General features: G+C 40.9%; 1 protein-coding gene across 2 annotated transcripts in view; it reads right to left on the bottom strand.

Annotated features, from left to right (window-relative positions):
• dlc1 (DLC1 Rho GTPase activating protein) overlaps positions 1-11,531 on the bottom strand; it is a 423,144-nt gene extending 411,613 nt beyond the window's left edge. Inside the window, exon 1 of one of the 2 annotated variants that reach the window (XM_055635599.1) lies at positions 9,699-11,531. The gene's annotated coding sequence lies outside the window, so the exon portion shown is untranslated. The remainder of the gene's footprint in view (positions 1-9,698) is intronic. The other variant, XM_055635607.1, reaches the window with a different exon arrangement.
• Positions 11,532-18,334: the final 6,803 nt, after the last annotated feature.

The raw sequence follows: 18,334 nt of genomic DNA, 5'->3' as shown, positions 1-18,334 counted from the left end.
AATGAAGGGATGCATGAGAAATGTAACCAATCCTGTGGGACTTGAATCACTTCTGATGGGGAGGGGGTGGATGGCAAATGCCAAAACCATACAACTCACAGATCACGCATGTATAAATTCCATAAGGATTATGCAGGCTTTTGTTTGCCCAGCCAACACAATTTGCATTGACCTTTTTCACAAAAAGGAGTGCTATGTTGATTGGTGCGATTTATGAAAACTTTTATTAATTTGACATTCTAGTTCTCTAAAGTATTGATTTCACTTGGTCCACGTTTTTTTTTCAGAATATCTGCCTCAATTTTTATTTTTGGAAAATCTACTTCTGTGTTTCCACCTTCATATTATAAAATTACTTTTTGCCAGAAGAATTTTCTAACACATATCTTTTCATAATTGATTTTGTCGAAGTGATGTTTTTCTTGCCTTAAATCCCTTAACTCCCAAAACACAAAATAGCATTAAAGAGGGATGTGTGGAAACATTTATTGCCTGATGTTGGTTCCATTAAAAACAACTGCATGAAAGCAAGACAGATTCTCAGTTAGATAAGTATATCTATATATAGGAACATACTGAATAATGTTTTTTTTTTTATTGACGAAGCTAATGCCATAAATTGAAATTAATTGCAGCCCCATTAGAAGAAACCTCTGGAATTCTTCTTCTTGACATCCTTGAATAAACCAATTTTAAAACACATGAATTAAAAGTTTTTTTTAAATAAAAAACTTATTACAGTTTTTAAAAAATAAACAAAACCCTGTATGTTTGTGCAGAAAGTTGGATAATGTAGTGTTTGGCGACCACTTTTGCAAATGGTAGACATCAGCCGATACAAATTAGTTGTTTTAAAAAATGAAACTGATAAGCATATGGCATTGCCACTCGGAAGTACACATCAATCTTCCATTGTGTGGTGTCCCTGTTCTCAGCCGTGCCAGTGAGGAATAATTCCAAGGGAAGATTGGCATCTCTTGAAAACAGAGGAAAATATAAACGGAGAGTCTCCATTTGCTGCTCCTTTCGGCCTTGCTTGACAGCCAAGAACAACGTTGATACTGGACTAGGACAAACAAGCAGAGAGGCCTAGTCCCTGCTTTGGCACCTAACTGATCTGGCCAAAGGATGGGAAGGAGATGGAAGAAACATGTAAATGTGGAAAAATAAGAAACCAACGGCGTGAGGTTTCAGTAGGCATGGACTGATTTTTAAATATGCTTGGAAGTTTAACCAAAGGATTAACTGCTGATTTTTAACTATGAATCTGGGCAGTAAACAGTCTAGGTTTTGGCAACTTTAATTGAAGCATATTGTTTTTCAATATTACGTCATGTAGCTTTGAATAGAACAAGTCGCTTTGAATCAAATTGTGATCTTTCTTTGTTGCATAAATATATTTGTGCAAACCTGAAGAAGGTTCAGTGAAAGTTTGTGCAAATGGTGAATGGCTTGCACATGGAATTAAAGGGAGTGTTCTTTTGGCATGATGAGGACTATGCGCAGTAAATGTTTTCCTGTCAGTGTCCCACAGTGGCATTTCTCGACCATTGCGTCTTTTGTTTAAAAAAAAGAACGTAAACCAGAAACCACTGATGGTTTAGCAGATGTCCAATAATTTTAAGAAATTAAGTTCAACGAATGTGGACTTTGATATCTGCATTTTAAAGTGTGTGGAAAGGAGATGTTTCTCTTTCATTGCCTAATAGATAGAAGAAATGCTTGGTCTTCTCATTCTTTTGGCCTGAACTCAGCCACTGCTATAGTGCTCCTGGTCTTAAAGTCATACAATCAAAGAGGGTTATGTTATTGTAATGAATAGGCCCTTCAATCCACTGAATGTAGGTGAATTTCATGTCGGTAACTCAAAATGGAGATATACTCTCCTGATGGTGACACATGCTGAAGCTGAATTTTTTGGTTATATGAAGGGCCATGTGCTCAAGAAAAATCAGTGCTTTCTCTTAAGACCAGAAGATTTAAAGATCTTGCATTTGTGCCGAGTTAACTGGTCTCAGCAAGGGGAACAGTAGAAATATCAAATTTGACTTCAGGATCACCAAGTTAAGGAGACCTAAAAGAAGGAATTATATATTGTTTTATTTCCTGATCATTATTCTCTGCCAAGAGCATGTATATGAGAGTTCATTAAATGAGGAAACTATTGTGCAAATTCTCAAAAGTTCTATAGTCTTAAAATGTCAACACATTTGAGATTTTTGCAGGGAGAATCCAGATGAGGAATTGGACAACTTTTATTTAGTTTAGTTTAGTATTTAGGGATACAGTGTGGAAACAGGCCCTTCGGCCCATTGAGTTCGAGCTGACCAACGATCACTTCGTACACTAGCACTATCCTACACACTAGGGACAATTTACAATTTCTAGAACCTGTACTTCTTCAGAGTGTGGGAGGAAACTGGAGGAGGCAGAGAAAACCTACGCAGTCACTGGGAGAATGTACAAACTCTGTACAGTTACGATCAAATCCAGGTCTCTGGCACTGCAAGGCAGCAATTCTAACATTCACCCTAGTACTAGTTAGCACTCTAACCAAGGGGTGGTACAGTGAAAAGCTTTTGTTTGTGTGCTATTTAGTCAAAGGAAAGACTATGCATCCACAGTGCACAAATACAGGATAAAGGGGATAACATTTGGTGCAAGATATAACATTGGAGCTATTGGGAGTGGTGTATCCTGGTGAGAGTCAAGAATAGAATGCAAGGGATGAAAACCGAACAGACTCTCTCTAATAAGCAATTTAGGTTGAGGAAGAAGTTAATTCTATCCACTAATTTCTTCATAAGTAGCATCACCACATTAGATGAATAATGAAAGGCCTAGTATGTGGAGAAGATGTTTCCATTAGTGAGAGAGTCTAGAACCGGGGGCCATTGACTCAGAATACAAGGACGTACCTTTGGAATGGAGATGAGGAGGGCTTTTTTTAGCCAGAGGGTGGTCAATCTGCGGAATTCATGCCACAGATGGCTCTGGAGGCCAAGTAAATGGGTACTTTTAAAGCAGATATGGAAAGTTCTTGATTAGTAATGGTGCTGAATGTTTTGGGGCGAAAGAAGGAGAATGGGGTTAAGGGGGATCAAATGGAGGAGCCAATGGGCCGAATGGCCTAATTTTGCTCCAGTGCCTTATGGAGCCCTTCCACAGTATGGGCAGGCTGTGATTAACTACAGGGCTACAGGATAGCCAACAGTGTACGGACAGGAGGTCTGACCACCAGCTGCTTAAAAGGAAGACAGAGGTGCAACCCTGTACCATTATCTGTTGTAAAACAGAAGCCATAATGTATTCACAGATGTGGGATTCCCATACACTTAAATTGGTTAACATTATTCTACATTAATTTTTTTTTTGTGGGTGAACTTGCACATATGCTATCACTTTGCCTTTAACAGACATCAAACATTTGATCAGCGCTCTTGGCCTGAAACCGTTGCATGGTACTTAACTCTCTCAGCACTGAAAACATTTTGAAAAGCACTCCCCTCACTGACATCTTAAGTGATCATGTAAAATTTTGGATACAAAAATTTTTTTTCAAATGGATTCAGAAAAAATGCAGAGTCCTTGAGTACTCGGGAGTTATGTGTGACTGAAAAACCAGCAGACTTCGGCAAGGATTCCAAAAATAATCCCGGGGTCATGGGTTCAAGTACCATGGCAGTGTTTCTGCTCTCATCTCAGGCTGGCATTCCAACACAGCACCGTGGGAGTTACGACTTGTGGATGGGACCCGGCCAAACTCTGATTCAGGTGGTCATTGAAGAGCCCATGGAAAAATAAAAAGAAGTGTCAGTCACCCGAGTTCTTCAGATGGCCTGGCTCAGATTCCTCCTTCTACCACGATTGCAAAAAATACAAGCAAACTGTCGATTACCTCCGCAGCTGTGTGTGTGGGGAATATTGTTGGTGCAACCGATTACTTTTGTAGTAAGTTATCGCACTTAAGTAGCAGTTTAAGTGTGAAATGTTTCAAGCAGATAAGATAGAGTCTTTACTTTTAGACTTTAGAGATGAAGTGTGGAAACAGGCCCTTTGGCCCAACGAGTCCACGCTGACCAGAGTCGTCCTGTACACTAGCACTATACTACACACTCAGGACAATTTTACCAAAGCCAATTAACCTTCCATGCATTGTCCTTCCGCTGACTGATGGGCACCCAATGAAAGTATCAAAAATTGCATCAAAAATGCATCACGCATCACAAAATCACTGTACCTTGGTACACGTGATAATAAACTAAATTAAACTAACCTACAAACCCGCATGTCTTGGAGGAAACCCGAGCACACGGGAAACCCATGCAGTCACTGGGAGGACGTACTAATCTACATACAGCACTTGTAGTCAGGATCCAACCTGGGTCTCTGGTGCTGCAAGGCAGCAACTCTACCTCTGTAACACTATGTGCCGCCCATAGAGTCACAAAACTATTTAACAGGGAAACAGGCCCTTCAGCCCACCTTGTCCATGCCGGCCAAGTTGACATACTGGTGCATGACCGAATGGGACTAGCCATAGAGGATAAAATACTGCTTTGAATGCAAACACTGACATTTATTTTTATATAGCGCCATTTAATGCGATTAAAATGTCTGGAAGTGCTTCAGAGGAGTGTACAAAAGGAAAAATATCAGTGCTAAACTACATGGGATCTCAAAGTAGGCGACCAAGAGGTTGATCAAAGCAAGTTCTAAGTCTTATGGGAGGCAGGAGAAGGAGAGGGATGTGAACATGAAGAGAAGTAGAGGGTTGTTGTGAGAAAAGGCCAGAGCAGACCAGACATCCAGTAAGCTGACAATGATTAAATGGCCAGAATTTCTGGAGCGGATTCACCTGAGGAATGAGCAGAACGAGGGGGCATAGTAACAAAATATAGGGCTAATCATATGAAACATGATACATCAAACTTCTTCTCACAGAGGATGGAGAAACTCTAGAATTCTTTACCCAAGAGAATTGTGAAAGGCAGATCATGAGATGTATTTAAGGTTGAAGGTTAAATCTTAGTGAGATGGGGAAATTAAAGGCTATGGGGAACTAGCATAGAAGTTGACCTGGTCCTAGCATTGATGAACCATGATCATGTCAGATGGCAGGGCAGGCTTGAAGGACCAGGCGGCCTACTCTTGTTCCTATTTTCTTGTGTTCTTGGGTGTACAAGGGTACTTTTAAAGGTTGAAGTGTTGTTTAACTGATTTTACGGCAGTGAGCACAGTTTAGTGGCTGAACAAGACATGATGCACGCGAAGATGTGGTGAATTTGGACTTCCAGAAGGCTTTCGACAAGGTCCCACATAAGAGATTAGTATACAAACTTAAAGCACACGGCATTGGGGGTTCAGTATTGATGTGGATAGAGAACTGGCTGGCAAACAGGAAGCAAAGAGTAGGAGTAAACGGGTCCTTTTCACAATGGCAGGCATTGACTAGTGGGGTACCGCAAGGCTCAGTGCTGGGACCCCAGCTATTTACAATATATATTAATGATCTGGATGAGGGAATTGAAGGCAATATCTCCAAGTTTGCGGATGACACTAAGCTGGGGGGCAGTGTTAGCTGTGAGGAGGATGCTAGGAGACTGAAGGTGACTTGGATAGGCTGGGTGAGTGGGCAAATGTTTGGCAGATGCAGTATAATGTGTATAAATGTGAGGTTATCCATTTTGGTGGCAAAAACGGGAAAGCAGACTATTATCTAAATGGTGGCCGATTGGGAAAGGGGAGATGCAGCGAGACCTGGGTGTCATGGTACACCAGTCATTGAAGGTAGGCATGCAGGTGCAGCAGGCAGTAAAGAAAGCGAATGGTCTGAAGAAGGGTTTCGGCCCGAAACGTCGCCTATTTCCTTCGCTCCATAGATGCTGCTGCACCCGCTGAGTTTCTCCAGCAATTTTGTGTACCAAGCGAATGGTATGTTGGCTTTTATAGCAAAAGGATTTGAGTATAGGAGCAGGGAGGTTCTACTGCAATTGTACAGGGTCTTGGTGAGACCACACCTGGAGTATTGCGTACAGTTTTGGTCTCCAAATCTGAGGAAGGACATTATTGCCATAGAGGGAGTGCAGAGAAGGTTCACCAGACTGATTCCTGGGATGTCAGGACTGTCTTATGAAGAAAGACTGGATAGACTTGGTTTATACTCTCTAGAATTTAGGAGATTGAGAGGGGATCTTATAGAAACTTACAAAATTCTTAAGGGGTTGGACAGGCTAGATGCAGGAAGATTGTTCCTGATGTTGGGGAAGTCCAGGACAAGGGGTCACAGCTTAAGGATAAGGGGAAATCCTTTAAAACCGAGATGAGGAGAACTTTTTTTCACACAGAGAGTGGTGAATCTCTGGAACTCTCTGCCACAGAGGGTAGTTGAGGCCAGTTCATTGGCTATATTTAAGAGGGAGTTAGATGTGGCCCTTGTGGCTAAAGGGGATCAGAGGGTATGGAGAGAAGGCAGGTACGGGATACTGAGTTGGATGATCAGCCATGATCATATTGAATGGCGGTGCAGGCTCGAAGGCCGAATGGCCTACTCCTGCACATAATTTCTATGTTTCTATGTTTCTAAGAGGGCCAGGACTGTGATGGAAAAATCAAGTCTAGAGTCAAGTCAAGATGTGTGGCAACTGAGAGTTTTATCGTACAGCTACGATTTGCAAAATGCAGATCCCATCTTAGCATGTCATTCTGAGTATAAACCATTCTGATGCTGTTATAAAGGGCTTTTTGTTAATTTTTTCTTTTGGCCTTTTCCTGCCACTGGGTTGTAAGCTGCCTAAGCAAAATATGATATGCTTTTCCTCCAATTTGCATTTTGCCTCACCCTGACAATGGAGGAGGCCTAGAACAGAAAGATCAGTGTGGGAATGGGAATTAAAGTGTTTGGCAACTGGGAGATCAGGTAGGTTCAGGCCGACTGAGCGAAGGTGTTCAGCGAAACTATTGCCCAGTCTATGTTTGGTCTCACCGATGTATAAGAATCCACTCCTTGAACAACAGATACAGTAGATGAAGTTGGAGGAGATGCAAGTGAAAGGACTGTCGGGGTCCATTTGCAGAGTTGAGGGAAGAGGTAGAAGGAGAGGTGTTGCTGGGGAAGGTACCTGGGGAGGGTGTGGTTTGGGTGAGAAGGGATAACCAGGGTTTTGTGGAGGGAACAGCCTCTGTAGAAGGCAGAAAGAGGTGGAGATGGGAGTTTGTGACTTGTGGGGAGAAAGAAACGGTGAGTTAACATTTCATGTGAAGACCCTGTCAGAAGTGTGGATAAGAGAGAGTCGGTTGGCAGAGCCAAGGAGGGATGGACGAGGCTGAAATATTATCTCCGATAGGTTGAGGCTAGGTTTGCCAAAAGGATAAGATGCAACTTAACTCATTTGGTCAGCTGATTAAGAGGGCAATTAGGGAGAGAAAATCTGAATAAAGACACTGCTAATGCTGGCTCTGTGCATACCACACAGTCCTGCATTTCACTGCTTTTACATTCCTTTGTTTGAGTTCGCATTTTCCAATTGTCTTAATTTCATAGTCTTGATGCTCCTTTGATTAAATTTTCCCAAACGGACCACATTAATCCATTGACCACAAGACCTCCTTTGTGGTTTATTCTGACTGCTACGCTGGCCTCATCTTCTCAGAAGTATTCTCCTTGTCCTATCTATACCAACCCCACCTTCTCTGCAACTTAAAACCAGCCTTTAGACTTTGGACATACAACATGGAAACAGGCCCTTTGGCCCACCAAGTCCATGCCAACCAGTGATCACCCCATATACTACCACAATCCTACACACATGGGATAATTTACAATTTTACCAAAGCCAATTAACCTACAAACCTGTAGGTCTTTGGAGTGTGGGAGGAAACCGGAGCACCCAAAGAAAGCCCACGTTGTCATAGGGAGAACGTACAAACTCCGTATAGACAGCACTCCATAGTCAAGATTCGAACCCGAGTCTATGGTGCTGCAAGGCAGCAACTCTACTGCCGTGCCACTGTGTCACTGTGTCTCTTTCCCAGCTCTGATGAAGGGTATTGACATGAAACGTTAATCCTGTCCCTCTCGCCACAGATGCTGCCCGATCAGCTGAGCATTTCAGATTTCCAGCATCTACAGCTTTATGATGCGTTCCTAGGGTTTCAGCCACAGTCAGGATTCTCCAAATGGGACTTCTGAAACATTGCCTTGCAGATGTTGAAAGACATCCATCCACATGGACATGGGCATGTCAATGTTTTGTTTAAAAAAAGATTAAAAGTACGGTCCTATTTCATATATATTATTGATGGACCGAACCAACATAACCAATATGGATAATTCTAATCTATTTTGAAGTAAAAAATAACTATGGACTTAATTGATTTAGGGTTTTCCGCTCTTATTTTCTCTGTCCCTCACTCATGATGGTATAGACCTCCGTTAACTCGTAACTGCACGTTGTCGGTTACACATCAGCACATTTTCAATGTATGTCTGCAGAACGCACATTAACACTGTTTTTCAAGGCATCTTCTGTATGCAGTCGAAAGCTCAAATACACATACGAGACAAAGCAATAATCCAGTTCTTGGTTGATGCACGATCGCATTCCAAAATCGGGAAACTGATCCTTCTCTCACTTGATGTCTACACATGTGCACATTCCAGCAGGATTTAGTACACGGCAATCTGGAATGGGAATCCAAATTGTCCACTTCCTGGCCCAAAGACACTGAGGCATTTGTAATCTCCACTACATCCCCAGCTGACGCAAATAGAGAGCAGGCTTCACTGGGGGACATGGCTATCATTCACACTGGGTAACAAATTTACCTATTGAGTTATTGGTGGAGCCTATGCCCCTACTTTAATCAAAATTGACAACATAACTTGTCCTCTGAGAATCTGGTTTAGAAATACAAACATGTGAACACACACCGAGGAAAAGAACAATAAATAATAGTTACAAAAACACTTCACCTCTCAAAACGCATGCTCCTTCATCACAATATCTCATAAATACTAAACCCAGATTTCAATATCAGTAAAAGTATCAATCTTAAAATCATCAGCCTTATACAGACACTTAAATTGCATCCTTTTCTTTTGAATAGCTTTCTGGATATGGCAGAGATGAAGCACTCATTCCTAGATAATCCATTAGATTCAGTGAGATACGTAGACACAGATACAGCACTGATTTTTTACAGCTGAACTGCAGTTAAAATAAACCTGACATAACATGCTCAAAGCACCCGTTGTGAAATGATGTGCTTTACAAAATGCCGGCAGCTTGCAAAAGCAACCAAATAGTTTCCAAAAATGTTGCAAACAGACATGTTGCAAATTATGTGGATAAAACAAATCTGTTTTTGTAAACGGGTATCGATTTCTATGGACTTGTTTTATGCCTTATTTTAGTGAAATGCCAATAATAGAGGGAATGTTACTTTTATTTTCATCTGTAGCTCTAATGAAACATTTATGTTTGCTGATGTAAATTAGTTTTAAAACTGTACACATAACTTATCAGCAGATTTTGAATGGATTGTGAATGTAATCTACACATCTCGCTCTGACAGGGTGCTTGCTGATGTTTTTACGACGAGTTTAAGTGTAGCATTTCGAATATAATTCTGTCTTGAACTTCAACAGTTTGAACTATGAGATGCACTGTAAAACACAGATTCACACGAGGTCTTACCTTCGTTATACACAGCCACAAAAAGGACCAACAATGTTTTATTTCACAAACTGATCGCAATCCCAATCCAGAAGGTTTTTTCTTGTTTGTTTTAGTCAGATCAATGACCAGTGCAAGAAGTTTTGTTCAGCGTGTGATACTGAGAGCACACACACTGCAGCTGGAATGAGACTAAACTGAACCGAATCCTGTCAAGTTATTCCCAGCGTCTCCTGTCTCCAAAATTCAGACGAAACTAATGTTTTGTGAGGGGGCCCAATGACCAGGCCCAGACTGGCTGGAAACTATTTCCTGCCTCCAAGTACTATATACATGTGTGAGTGAGTGAGTACATGAGAGAAAAAAAAAGTCATAGGAAAGTAAAAGAAAGCGAAAGGGGAAGATACCATAATGGCAGATGTGTAGCAACTCAAGTCATCGTGCAACACTATTCTGTTCAGTCTCTTCATAGTCAAAGAGGCATTAATGAGTGCACAAAGTTACAAAGCGTGTGTTAATGATAAAATCTGTCTCACAATCCAAAGGTTTGTTTAAAAATAGAAAATTGACGAGAGCGCTGTATTTATTTAATTGTAGATTAAGCGTCGCAGTTTTCAAGTGACTAACATGCATTGTTACCTTTCCTGAGAATCCTCCAGAGCCACAGATAACCACCACCAATGTAAATTCACAAGGGCAAACTCCATCTTGAGCATATTAGAATTGTGCTGACATAAGGCACGCAGCATACAGAGCTTTCCAGTTTGACAGAGTGCCTGAATTGGATCACTAGGACTGCCCACAGCTTATGTATCCACATTTATGAAAAGACTTTCTGAAACCATCATATGTTTATCTTTTTTCCCCCTGCTTTTCTGCCTCCCTTGAACAACTTCCTCTCTGTTTCTCCGAGCGACTTTCAGGCTGGGAACTAAGTTCAGCATTTGGTCTTGATTAAAAACAGACAAGCACCTTTGTAAAAGCCAGAACCAAGCTATAGAGGATTACAGCCTTTTTCCCCTCCTCTAATTAGCATGCAGCTCAGTAGTTATGTATGACTAAATAGGTGCTCACACCTTATATTTTATATGAAAGGAACATACATTTCTTCAAGATAATCCATTAGGTTTATATGTACAATGCTTCATTTTTTTTCCTCCTGCTGTGATCATGGTTTTAATTTCCTTTACATACCGTACAATGACATTCTGGAATTAAACACAGCATCACATAATACTGTTTTGAATTTATAAACGTCATTATCACTAACTCAGATATTAACTGAATTGTCGCAGGTGTTGTAAAACTTCACCGGGTTTAATCCAGTAACTTATTTTGCCCCAAGTGCTGCCGGAAATAAGATTTTGCTAAAGATGTGGGCGGAAGAAAGCAAAGGTGCCTGGAAAGAAAAATGGCTGAACAAATCACGAATACGTCAAAGAAACTCAGATGAAATTTAACCTTGATTCATATTTTTTTACTGTCTGTACTGATAGCAACCATGCTTTAAGTAGGAACGACATAAAATGCACCATTCAACATGTAAATTATGACTTTTGCTGTTGATGACAAGTGGCAAAGTGCATTGTTAAGGTATTCCTTTGAGAAGTCCTTTTAAAGTAAACAATGCATTGTACCATTTTTAACATCAGAAGCAATTTTTGAGTTTTTTTTAACCTAACATCAATTGAACTTTGCAACTGCTAAGCTTCTCCTCACGGGTGGGAGGAAGGCCAAACATAACATAGCACAGATGGCCCAACATTTACAGAAGACGTAAGTGACTTCTGGACAGAAGGGAAAAGCCAAGCTATCTCTCAGCTGAAGCCAGATCTGCCATAAAATTGGCTCAGTGGGAGAACATTAAAAAAAAAAAAAAAATCATAAATTAAACTATAAATAATTTTTCAAATGTTGCTTTTACTTCCGACAAAAGTAATGAAAATGAACAAAAAATATATGTTCTTTTATGGAGGCCTAAAAATCAAATGATTAAGGCTAAACAAAGAGGCTCCCAAATATGCAAATAATTCCCCTTCTTGTGTAGATTCTTTCCAAATGGTTGCAAAATGGTTCTTCGGTTTGCATTCAACTTTCCTTTTAGCACCCTCCTACAATACTCAACTCATCCACTGCACAATCACTGGTCAAAGTTTGCTACAATTACTCACAGAAAGACAAGAACACAAGAAAATAGGAGCAGGAGTAGGCCACTGAAACCATCGAACCAGCATGATTATGGCTGAACTATGTTGGCCTCATCTCCTCATCTGCGCCAGTTCCCCACACTGTCAATTCCTCAATCATTCAAATATGTGCCTACCTCCACCTTAAATACGTCCAATAATCTGACTTCCACAACTGAGATGAGTCGGTCTGAAGAGCCTTTTGATGCATTTTATAACTCTCTGGGGTAGAGACTTCCACACATTTGTTACCATCTGTGGAAAGAAATGTCTACAAACCTCTCTTTAAAATTATTGTACCATTATTGTGTAACCACATCTCATGTTTGAGATGCTCTCACTAGTAGAATCATGCATCAGAACATATTCCATCTCTAATCTTGAAAACCTTTTAGATTTTACTGTAGAGATGATACGCAAGAATCATTGTAGAAATATGACAGCACTGAATCCAATAATTTATACCTTACATGAACATTGTGGGAAATTCATGTTCTGCATCTCTATTATAGTACATACATCTGTTGGTGGCTTGGAAGCAGTTCAAAAAAGGTTGACTAAACTTACACCTGGAACGGGGTTATTGCTTTATGTGAATGGTTAGACAGAATACGTTTTGAACCACTGGAATTTAGAAGAGTGAGATAGACCGATTAAAATATATAAAAACCTGAGGATATACATTTGTAGCTGTACATTTCCTCATAATTATAAGAAGCAAGAACAGACCAATTGATCTTGCAAGTCTCCTCTGTTATTTAATAAGATCATGGCTGCTACAGCTTTGGCCTTAAGCCTACTTTCCTCCAATTAGTTTAGTTATGGTCTAATTAACTGGCTCAACAGATTCGAGAGGTTGAGTGGTCTACTCCTGCTCCCAATTCACATTCATTTATTCAATGTTTTCAAATAATTCACGGGTGGCACGGTGGCGCAGCGGTAGGGTTGCTGCCTTACAGCGCTTACAGTGCCAGAGACCCGGGTTGGATCCCGGATACGAGTGCTATCTGTACGGTGTTTGTTCATTCTCCCCGTAACTGTGTGGGTTTTCTTTCAGATCTGTGGTTGCCTCCCACACTCCAAAGACGTACAGGTTTGGAGGTTAATTGGCATGGTAAAATTGTAAATTGTCCTAAGTATGTGTAGAACAGTGTTAGTATGTGGGGATCACTTGTCGGTGTGCACATGATAGGCCAAAGCGCCTCTATCCGTGCTGTATGTATAAACTAAACTAAGTTAAACTAATTAAACTAAACTAACTAAAATAATTCACAACATCTTTAGAGCACCGAAAGTGATGGGGAACACATTTTTGAATACCTAATTAAGTCGAACATTAAAGCCCCTGTCCCACTGCCGTGTCCTTGGCATGTTAATTTCGCAACCTTGTCGTCACGTGGTGGCGCGACGGTCCCGCGAAGGTCGCGCACGTCTTCATGCGTCCGCGCAGCCGTCTGGAGCGCGGGACGTCATTTGAAGATGGACACAAAATGCAGGAGTAACTCAGCGGGACCGGCATCTCTGGAGAGAAGGAATGGGTGATGTTTCGGGTCGAGACTCTTCTTCAGTCTGAAAGAAGGGTCTTGAGCCGAAACGTCATCCATTCCTTCTCTCCAGAGATGCCGCCGGTCCCGCTGAGTTACTCCTGCATTTTGTGTCCAATGCAGGAGTATTGTGTCCAATGCAGGAAATCTTTGAGTGCCACTGCCGTGAGCCCCATGCCGACCTCGGTGATCGTTTGCCTGCTTCTGCTGCTGTTAGAGGTGAGACATTGCATCGCGCCAGGGTCTTGGGCCTGTCCCACTTTGGCCGTCAGTTATACGACAGGCCGGTGGCACTCAAAGATTTAGTTCGGTACAAAATCCCGGAGCGCTGCGCGATATTGCGCACATCTCCATACCCCTCCGCGCTTCTCAGTGGGACCGGCCCCGCGTGGCCACACGATGCCCATGCGCCTCAACGCGACGACGAGGTTGCGTAATTTGCGTGCCAAGGACACGCAAGTGGGACAGGGCCTTTAGGCTTTCAACTGAAGTAGGCACGAGGAAGTGATGCTTCACTTGGTTTGGCCCAATCTGATCTGTGGATATACATCATGCTGCCTCGGAAGGCTAGCAGCATAATCAAGCACGTCGCACCTTGGGCACTTCCTCTTCTCCCTGCTCTCATTGGGCAAAACATAGAAACATAGAAATTAGGTGCAGGAGTAGGCCATTCGGCCCTTCGAGCCTGCACCGCCATTCAATATGATCATGGCTGATCATCCAACTCAGTATCCCGTACCTGCCTTCTCTCCTTACCCCCTGATCCCCTTAGCCACAAGGGCCACATCTAACTCCCTCTTAAATATAGCCAATGAACTGGCCTCAACTACCCTCTGTGGCAGAGAGTTCCAGAGATTCACCACTCTCTGCGTTGAAAAAAGTTCTTCTCATCTCGGTTTTAAAGGATTTCCCCTTTATCCTTAAGCTGTGACCCCTTGTCCTGGACTTCCCTAACATCGGGAACAATCTTCCTGCATCTAGCCTGTCCAACCCCTTAAGAATTTTGTAAGTTTCTATAAGATCCCCTCTCAATCTTCTAAATTCTAGAGAGTATAAACCAAGTCTATCCAGTCTTTCTTCATAAGACAGTCCTGACATCCCAGGAATCAGTCTGGTGAACCGTCTCTGCACTCCCTCTATGGCAATAATGTCCTTCCTCAGATTTGGAGACAAAACTGTACGCAATACTCCAGGTGTGGTCTCACCAAGACCCTGTACAAATGCAGTAGAACCTCTCTGCTCCTATACTCAAAGGTATAGAAGTGTGAACACACCTCCAGATTCAGGACAGTTTCTTCCCAGCTGTAATCAGGCAACTAAATCATCCTGGCACAACCAGAGAGCAGTGCTGAACTATCTACTTAATTGATGACCATTGGACTATCTTTGATCAGACTTTACTGGCATTACCTTGCACTAAATGTTATTCCCTTATTATGTATGTATACACTGTAAATGGCTTGATTGTAATCATGTATTGCCTTTCTGCTGACTGGTTAGCATCACAAAAGCTTATCACTGTCACTTGGTACCCGTGTCAATAAACTAAACTGAAAGTGAAAAAAAGGACATAACACAGCAGCAAAACAATGGAGATGTTAGGGATTTACTCCAGTGAGTATTGAAAATGCTCAGCCGGTTTTGATTGCACCTTCAATGCTCTTTCCTACCCGTCCTTGTGTTTAGAATCCAAAATGAAAGTGGCGCTCAAACTCGGAGTATTGCCCGCATCCTGCAACTTTCACTCTGAGGGTCCAGGCAATATCCCACCTTTTAACTTAATCTTATCTTTATCTTATGTTTTCGTCTTTACGTACCAAACCTCAAGAAAGACAGTTAAATTACCCCAAAGGAAGTGATAGGATCAATCCCCCAAAAATGCTTGCAGTAGCTTAAAGTAGGTCTGCGCTGTACTTCCTCCAAGGATATCATATATCACTCCTGATGTTTGGTATTCAAAGCTGAATGCATTGATCCAATGTTACCAACATAAAGTGTAAAAGGCTGTTAATTTGAAACATTACCATTTTTTATTCCTCTGCAGGTGCTGCTTGACCTGCTGTGTGTTTCAAATTGAAGGCCGACACAAAATGCTGGAGTATCTCAGCGGGACAGGCAGCATCTCTGTAGAGAAGGAATGGGTGACGTTTCGGGTCGAGACCCTTCTTCAGAATGATGTCAGGGGAGTGGATGAGACAGAGATAGAATGTAGTCGGAGACAATAAGACTGGTGGGAGAACTGGGAAGGGGGAGGGGGATGGAGAGAGAGGGAAAGCAAGGGCTATTTAAAGTTAGAGAAGTCAATGTTCATCCCGCTGTGGTGTAAGCTACCCAAGTTAAATATGAGGTGCTGTTCCTCCAATTTGGAAAATGGGAGTGGGAGTTGAAGTGCTGAGCCACCGGGAGATCAAGTAGGTTAAGGCGGACTGAGTGGAGGTGTTCAGCGAAACGATCGCCGAACCTGAGCTTAGTCTCGCCCATGTACAGGAGTTGACACCTGGAACAGCGGATACAGTAGATGAGGTTGGAGGAGGTGCAGGTGAACCTCTGCCTCACCTGAAAAGGGGTCCTTGGATGGGGTTGAGGGGGGACCCAAGAGACATTACCCAAGAGATATTTGTTTAATAATTTGAGATGCCTTTTTAACATAATGTACTCACACAGAAATAAAGAAGAAGACTTATCAATTATTTCATTAGATGCAGAAAAAGCATTTGACCAAGTAGAATGGAAATATCTTTTTACAGTACTGCAAAAATTTCAGATGAGAGAACATTTTATTTCATGGATAAAACTGTTATATGATAAGCCGACTGCCAGAATACTGACTAACCATATACTCTCTCCTAAATTCCAGTTATCCAGGGGCAATAGACAGGGATGTGCATTATCACCCCTGTTATTTGCCCTTGCGATTGAACCTCTAGCGGAAAGTATAAGAGTACATCCGAACATTCACGGCTATAATTCTAAATACTCCAATAATAAAATATCATTATATGCAGATGATGTATTATTATATATCACCAATTCTCAAGTTAGTATTCCAAATATATTAAATCTTACAGAGGAATCCGGTTCCTTTTCAGGATATAGAATAAACTGGAACAAAAGTGAAATTATGTCAATAAAACCTGAAGAGTCGACACACCCTAAAATTCCCTTTCAGAATTGCTACAGAAAAATTCAAATATCTGGGTGTTCAGGTAACCAGAAAATATACCTCGCTATTCAATGCAAACCTCCCACCTTTAGTCACTAAATTAAACGCTCTTATTCAATTTTGGAAAACACTCCCGTTGTCTCTAATAGGCAGAATAAATGCTATAAAGATGATCTTCCTCCCACAAATTCTGTATTTATTTCAATCAATAGCGATATACCTTCCTAAAAATCTTGATTCTATGATTACAAACTTTATCTGGGATTATAAAAAACACATAGAATTCATAAACGACATCTATGTAAACCCAAAGAAACGGGCGGATTGGCTCTTCCCAACTTCTTATACTATTATTGGGCAACGAATATTAAAAATGTAATTTACTGGCCGGACAACTCATGCCAACAGGTAGACTGGTTAATAATGGAGAGAGAGGATTGCTCGCCTTTTAATATCGGTGCAATTCTTCTCTCACCAACAAAGTTGAAGAACACACTATATGATAAAAAATCTGATTATTCACAGCACTCTACGAAGCTGGAGACAAGTAAAATCAACTTTTAAACTAAGAAATTTGTCTCTTCTTTCACCAATAGCCAATATACCCTTTGTTCAAGCCATCTATTATTGATAAATGTTTACTTATTGGGAAAGACTAGGAATCAAAAAACTTGGAGATCTCTACGAGATGGGAACTCTTCTCTCATTTCAGGAATTACAGTCGAAATATCACCTGAAAGGTAATCAATATTTCAGATATCTTCAAATTCGAGATTATCTGAAAACATATACCCAAGACTACCAAACTCTGCTGCCAGACATACTAGACAAATGTATGAATAGAAATTCAGAGTCAAACAACTTAACATCATATTTGTATAATACCCTTCTAAATATAGAAATCCCATCATCAGAAGCAATGAGAAGAGACTGGGAAGAGGAACTAGGCCTAAAAATACTAAAAGACAGATGGGAAGAAAACCGTTTATATATACACAATTGTTCGATTAACATTAGACATACGTTAATCCAATTTAAAATACTGCACAGACTCTACTATTTAAAGACTAAACTGAATAAGATCTTTCCAAATGTATCTCCTATTTGTGACAAATGTCTCCTTCAAGAAGCTAGAACATTTTCCTTCGCCTCTTGCATAAAATTACATAACTTTTGTAGAGGAATTTTTGAAATTTTCTCAAAAACATTAAAAACAAAATTGGACCCCGACACGGAACTGATTATTCTCGGAACGTCAGAAGCCTGCTCTGAGCTATCAATATTTCAAAGACGTTTCCTCAATTATGGTCTGATAACAGCGAAAAACATAATACTCAAATTTTGGAAATATACATCTGCCCCTACTCTCAAAATGTGGTTACAAACATGTCTGAGATGCTACATCTTGAAAATATGAGACTTGTCTTAGCAGAACAACCAGAGCATTTTTTGAAGACTAGGACACCATTCATTGATTTATTACAAGGATAGTATGGTGCAACACAACTTTGGAGTTAAATCTAATTACGGGTTGGGTGATGGGTGGGGAGGGATACGAAGCAGGTATATCATTACCTTTTGTTTTTCTTTCTGTTTTTGTCTTTTTATTTCTCTAGGTCTTTCTTATTTCTTTTACTTACTCACTCTTTGGCTACACCAATTTGTTAGTCTAGGGGTTCTATTTTTGCACAACCACTTTTTCTCTCTCTTGATTTTTCTCTCTTCTTTTCTCTCAACTTTAGTTAAAAATTAAAATTGAAGCTG

Source organism: Leucoraja erinacea, chromosome 1 (assembly GCF_028641065.1).
Source record: "Leucoraja erinacea ecotype New England chromosome 1, Leri_hhj_1, whole genome shotgun sequence".
Lineage (NCBI taxonomy): Eukaryota > Metazoa > Chordata > Chondrichthyes > Rajiformes > Rajidae > Leucoraja > Leucoraja erinaceus.
This window is presented reverse-complemented; position numbering and strand designations above follow the sequence as displayed.